The following is a 6488-nucleotide window of genomic DNA, read 5'->3' as shown; positions in this document are numbered from 1 at the left end:
TTGATGGTACTGGGTTTGAAATCACTGCCTCATTCCTGCTAAGCAAGTGCTCTACCACCTGAGCTGTGCCTCCTAGCCCTTTTTACTCCTGTCATTTTGAGGATAGTGTCTCAGTTTTTGCATGGTCTGGACTGAGATCCTCCTGGTCCTGGTCTCCCAAGTAACTATAGTGGCAAGAGGTACACCCCAAGCTATCGTTTAAGGTAAGATGTAGTGAACTTTTTTCTGAGTGTTCCTTGAACTACAGCTGCGATTATAGCATGATCTACCATACCTGGCTACAGTCTTAACTTTTGTAGTATTGTTTTTGCCATCACATCAGTTTTCTCTCATATGTCTAGACTATTCTGCCCATCTCTGTGTCCTCCTTAAAATTCTCACTACAAGATCATTGATATGTGCTGTCTTTCCAGTTCACCACGGATCATTCTGATCTCCATTTTTATTTCTGCCATTTTCTATAATTTCTCTTTCTCTTGTAGCACATCTAAATCCTGCATATTCTTCAACCTCTAAAAACTTCTTCAAGCTCTTACCATTCTCAGTCAAAGCCACTGGGCGAAAACTTCAGGGTTCTCACAAGTTGATAGAAGCAGGAGCTCACCATGCTGGAACAACACTGAAACCTGGCTCTTCAACTGGGCCATTCAACTCTGAAATCTCACTGACTGTCCAAGAAAGTTTCCCATAATCCCTTACCACTGGGACATCAAGTAGTTGACCTTTCTTCCCTTTCTCTCATCTGTGATACAGAGGAAATTGCATATACAATTAAACTTTCTAGGCCAGAGATTATTGCAGCCACTGAATTATCTTCTTGTAAAAGCAAGCATTTATGGTTATAGGGAGGGAGATAGACAGAGTTACATTAGGAGAAAAAAAAGTAAAAATGGTCTAAATTACACCTAGTCTGAGCTTTTTTCTCATGTTTGTTAGTTCAACAATGCCTACCAATGCCTGCTGTGTGTGAGGCCCCACGTTAGGTACAGAGGATACAATGATAGAGGAACCCAAACAAATGTGTGATTACATAGTTTTGTGCATAATTCAGGCTGTCAAAGGATGAGCACTGGTCTAGGGAGAGGGAAGGAAACTAGGGAAAAGCATTTTGGAAAAGAATTGCTGATCTCAGGGAAGGACTTTGAATAGGCTTAAACAAGCAAAGAGGAAGTGAGAGACATTTCAAATGGAGGGAGGTACACCTACAGTGGGCCTGTGATAAATGGGAAGGAACAGGCTACTAAAAAGGGGATGATAATGGGTAGATTCTGAACACGAGGTATTCATGGTTTTAGTGACCTTAAGGTGGTAAGACCTAGTTGCGCTCTCAAGATAGAAATTGTGGCTAAATTGAGCTACAGAGCTGAGGGATAGCGCCCAGGCCCAGAGTTCAAGCCCCACAACCAGACCCAAAAAAAAGAAAGAAAGAAAGAAATTGTGGCTAAAGATTTGTAACCAGTAACGAACAGGAAGTCATGATTGGGGACTGCCTCACATCAGTCATGGGCATCTTGAGCAAATCTACAAGGAAGGTAACCAGGACAGTAGGAAGGAGTATCAGGAAGAAATTCTGGCAGAGAAAGGGAAAGAACTTAAAGAGGGCCAGAGTTTGCAGAGCCTGAGTTTCAGTGGAGGGGCTTTGCTCTCCAAGTGGTAACTGGGGAGTGATCCAATAGAGACAGTAGAATGGGACTGAAGGAAAAGCAAAGCCACAGCATGAAGGGACCATTTCAAAATGTGGTTCACATACAAAAGAATAGATATGGAGGGACAATAAGTGAAAACAACTCTCTGTAGTATCATTCTTCAGTGTGTGTTCACAGGTTCCTTGTTTTTCTTTCTAGTCATCCCTGTACAATGTGTTGGTTATTGCTTGGTTTTTTTTTTCACCTTGATAGCATACAATCTTCTGTGAAATATTTGATTTGTTTAACAATGTTTTTGAGTTTCATTCATGTGTTGTCATTTGTGTTCACTGGTGTACCACAATAGTCTCTTTATGACATACCGTAATTATCTGCTTAACTTGGAGAGGCATATGGGTTGATTCTAGTTTAGAGGAATTAATTACAGACAGTGCTAATATTAGCATATTTCATAGTTTTTTGTTTTGTTTTGTTTTGTTGGTTGTGGGGCTTGAACTCTGGGCTTGGGCGCTGTCCCTCAGCTCTTCAACTCAAGGCTAGCGCTCTAACATGTGAGCCACAGTGCCACTTCTGGTTTTCTGGTGGTTTATTGGAGATAAGAGTCTCACAGACTTTCCTGCCTGGGCTGGCTTTGAACCACAATTCTCAGATCTCAGCCTCCTGAGTAGGTAGGGTTATAGGTGTGAGCCACCAGCATTTGGCACTTCATAGTTCTTCTTCTTCTTCTTCTTCTTCTTCTTCTTCTTCTTCTTCTTCTTCTTCTTCTTCTTCTTCTTCTTCTTCTTCTTCTTCTTCTTCTTCCTCTTCCTCCTCTTCCTCCTCTTCCTCCTCTTCCTCCTCTTCCTCCTCTTCCTCCTCTTCCTCTTCCTCCTCTTCCTCTTCTTCCTCTTCTTCCTCTTCTTCCTCTTCTTCCTCTTCCTCCTCCTCCTCTTCCTCCTCCTCCTCTTCCTCTTCTTCTTCTTCTTCTTCTTCTTCTTCTTCTTCTTCTTCTTCTTCTTCTTCTTCTTCTTCTTCTTCTTCTTCTTCTTCTTCTTCTTCTTCTTCTTCTTCTTCTTCTTTTTTGTTGGTCATGGGGCTTGAACTCTGGGCTTGGGCACTGTTCCTGTGATCTTCAGCTCAAGGGGAGCACTACCACTTGAGCCACAGTGCCACTTCTGGTTTTCTGGTGATTTATTGGAGATAAGAGTCTAATGACTTTTCTGCCCAGGCTGGCTTTGAATTGCGATCTTCAGATCTCAGCCTCCTCAGTATCTAGGATTATAGGCCTGAGCCACTGATGCCTGGCTACTTATAATTCTTCTTCTTCTTCTTCTTTATTTTTTTTTTTGTATGTCGTTCATAGGGCCTGAACTCTGGGCCTGGGTGCTGTCCCTCAGCTCTTCAGCTGTAGACTAGCACTCTACCACTTGAGTCTCAACCCTACTTCCAGATTTTTTTGCTTATATGGTGCTGAGGAATCGAACTGAGGGCCTCAAGCATGCAAGGCAAGCACTCTACCACTGAGCCACCTTCCCAGTTCCAACTTCATAATTCTTATGTGACAGACCCTCTGGAGGTTAGATGCCCCTTCAGAGAAAGTCCAAAGAACAAAGATGACGAAGAGTTACAAAAAGATCATGAATTATTTTCAAGTAGGTTTTTAAAATAAAATAAAAAAGTGAGAAAATCCCATCTTCCCTTCCAATATATAGGCACAATTTTTTTTTTCAGGCACACAAAAAATTCAGACACAAATTGAATGGACATTTATAAAGTTTGGGCTCATTAGTATACAGGTTCATCTTCAACAGACATCTTTAAGCATTTTTAATGGTAGGAAGATTACAAGCTACTTGGCTACTTCTTTCATTTACATATTATAAATTCTGTAGTCATTTAGTCAATTCTCCTAACTTAAAATATTATGTTTTCTAAAAACATCCTCCTTATAGAGAGATTCCACACAGTGGTCCAATTTCAATCCTTTGTAAATTACGCTTTTAAAAATTAAAGGTTGGGCTGGGAATGTGGCTTTGTGCTAGAGTGCTTGCCTAGCATCCAGGAAGCCTGCGATTTGATTCCTCATTACCACATATATAGAAAAAGCCAGAAATGGTGGTGTGGCTCAAGTGGTAGAGTGCTAGCTATGAGCAAAAGAAGCTGTGGGACAGTGCCCAGGTCCTGAGTTCAAGCCCCAGGTTTGGCAAAAGTAAAAAATTTTTTAAAAATTAAAGGTTTCACCAGGTGCTAGATTACAGCTAATCAGATAGCTGAGATCTAAGCCAGTCTGGGCAGGAAAGAATATAATAATTTTTTTTTTTTGGATCTGGTCGTGGGGCCTGAACTCTGGGCCTGGGTGCTGTCCCTCAGCTCTTCAACTGAAGACTAGCGCTTTTTTCTTTTTGCTTATGTGGTGCTGAGGAATCGAACCCAGGGCCTCATGCATGCAAGGCAAGCACTCTACCACTGAGCCACCTTCCCAGCCCAGAATATAATAATTTTTTTATCTCCAATTAACCACATCTTTCCCCCCCCACTCCCCAGAAATGCCAGAAATAGAGATGTGGTTCAAGTAATAGAGCAGTAGTAGCCTCAAGCAAAAAAGCTGAGGGACAGCACTCAGGTCGTTAGCTCATGCTCCAGAACTGCCACCAAAAGAACAAATAAATGCTTCTGTTCTTTTTAGTGATATATATTTACCATTTAAAAACAATATGTAGCTCCTAGTTCTTCAAATACCTTGATACTGCTCTTTAGCCTGAAATTAGACATACTTTTCCAAAAATGAAGAGCTAACATTTAGTGAGATCACTGCATCCAGTCACACAATATCAGTGATATCACTAGCAATGCTGTTTTTGTTGTTGTTATTGTTGTTTAAACCTAGTAAAGAGGTCACATAACAATTTTTGATGTTTGAATTTATATTTTCATTTTCAAATGAATTGCTTGAAAATGTGATTTTCCTATTGTCCTTCAATGATGGATTATCTTTATTTTTTCCATATTTTATTATCAATTTATGGTACATGGTAGATTTATTTTGACATGTCCATATACTCATACAATGTGGGGGCTGGGAAGGTGGCTCAGTGGTAGAGTGCTTGCGTTGCATGCATGAGGCCCTGGATTTGATTCCTCAGCACCACATAAGCAGAAAAAGCCAGATGTGGCATTGTGGCACAAGAAGTAGAGAGCTAGCCTTGAGCTGAAGAGCTGAGGAACAGCACCCAGGCCCAGAGTGCAGGCCCTATGACTGACAAAAACAAAACAAAATAAAACTCATGCAATGTACCTTGATCAGACTCACACTTTCTTTTCAACTCTCCCTCAACTCTGCTAGCGAGAGATTTGATGAAGACTCAGGATAAGGGCTCAGAGACAGAAGATTCATTACAAGAAAGAGATGAACAATAGGGTGGGCGTCTTGGGGTGCAGTAGATGTCTTGTGGAGCAAAAAGAATATTTATAGGTTCCACAAAACTGCAGAGCAATAGGGAAGTTTTCCTAAAACCATTTTTCTTGGTTCACTTCTGGATTGAATGCTCTTTCATAAATTTGCCCCATACACATAGGTTTTTGTTTTTGCTTTGCCAGTGACAGCTGCTTCTATAGAGATAGTTCCTGCCCAAGTTCTGGGAACACATTATTTGGACATTTCCTGTTTGTCTGTTTCTTTGTAGTGTGAGCTGTTGATGCTCAGTGAGCACCAGGGGAAGTTGGCTCTGTGGTCTTTTCTCTGTTCTGGTCTGTGCAAGGTAGCCTGCTCTCCCGGTGCCATTTGCAACTGAAGAGCACAGACTCTGGAGCCAAAGATCTTGCTGTGTACCTTATAGAAAAAATGTGAGTATCAATACACAATCCTGAAAACAGATAGTTATAACTCACGCATCAAGTATGTATATGGCTTATTTCAGTTCCGATCTATAGTTATTTCCGCTTTTGTTTTTGTTATTTGGAAGTTTTTGTTTTGTTGAGACAATATTTCACTATGTACCTGAGGTGTGCCCTGAACTCGTGACTCTCTTGTCTCAGCCTCTCAAGTGCTGAAGTTACAAGCCTGTGTCACCACCTTGTTCAGATTATTTTTGTTTTTTTTGACCCATTTCTGGGTCTAGAACCTAGGGCCTGAGTGCTATGGCTGAGCTTTATTGCCTAAGGCTATTGCTCTACTTGAGCCACAGCACCCCTTCCTGCCCTTTTCCTGGTTAATTGGAGATAGAGTCAAGTTGGCATAGAACTCAGCCTCCTGAGTAGATAGGATTGCATGCATGAGCCACCATGCCTAGCCTTTTTTTCTTTTCTTGGGGCGGTGGGGGGAAGGTGCTAGTGCTTGAACTTAGGGCCTAGGCACTTTCCTTTAGCTTTTTTGCTCAAGATGAGCACTCTGATGGAATTCTATGCCTCCATCAGAAAGAATGACATTTCCCCATTTGTTAGGAAATGGAAAGGTTTGGAAAAAATTATATTAAGTGAAGTAAGCCAGGCCCAAAGAAACATAGGTCCCATGGTTTCCCTTATTTGCAATATCTAGTATAGGTATGAGTCAAGCGGAAAAGGTCAGATAATGTGATGTTAGGAAAATGAACCCTTAAATATGTATTTTAATGTCTTCGTTTCTTTCATTCATGTGTTTCTAATGCATTTATAAGATTATTTCTTTGTTGCTTTGTATGTCCCTCCCCCACAGTGTAACCCCCGCTTTCACTATATTTGATGTCAGTATAACATGTGGAGGAGATGGGGACAAACAAGTCGTTTAAGGATTCGGGTGGACCTGTTGCAACAATGAGAAGTACAAAATGTCATGTCAAAACCAGCTTTACAATGTCGGTGTGGGTGGGGGGAGGGGGGTATGATTGG

General features: G+C 41.3%; 1 long non-coding RNA gene across 1 annotated transcript; it reads left to right on the top strand.

The window, feature by feature from the left end:
- Positions 1–133: 133 nt before the first annotated feature.
- LOC138807655 (uncharacterized) lies at positions 134–6445 on the top strand. The gene is made up of 3 exons (XR_011366228.1): positions 134–203; positions 5309–5468; positions 6316–6445. It is a non-coding gene; the product is annotated as an uncharacterized lncRNA (long non-coding RNA).
- Positions 6446–6488: the final 43 nt, after the last annotated feature.

Source organism: Dipodomys merriami, unplaced genomic scaffold, assembly GCF_024711535.1.
Source record: "Dipodomys merriami isolate MVZ:Mamm:240054 unplaced genomic scaffold, mDipMer1.0.p SCAF_1017, whole genome shotgun sequence".
In the NCBI taxonomy this organism is placed as follows: domain Eukaryota; kingdom Metazoa; phylum Chordata; class Mammalia; order Rodentia; family Heteromyidae; genus Dipodomys; species Dipodomys merriami.
The sequence above is the reverse complement of the archived record's forward strand: the minus strand, read 5'-3'. Positions and strand labels throughout refer to the sequence as shown.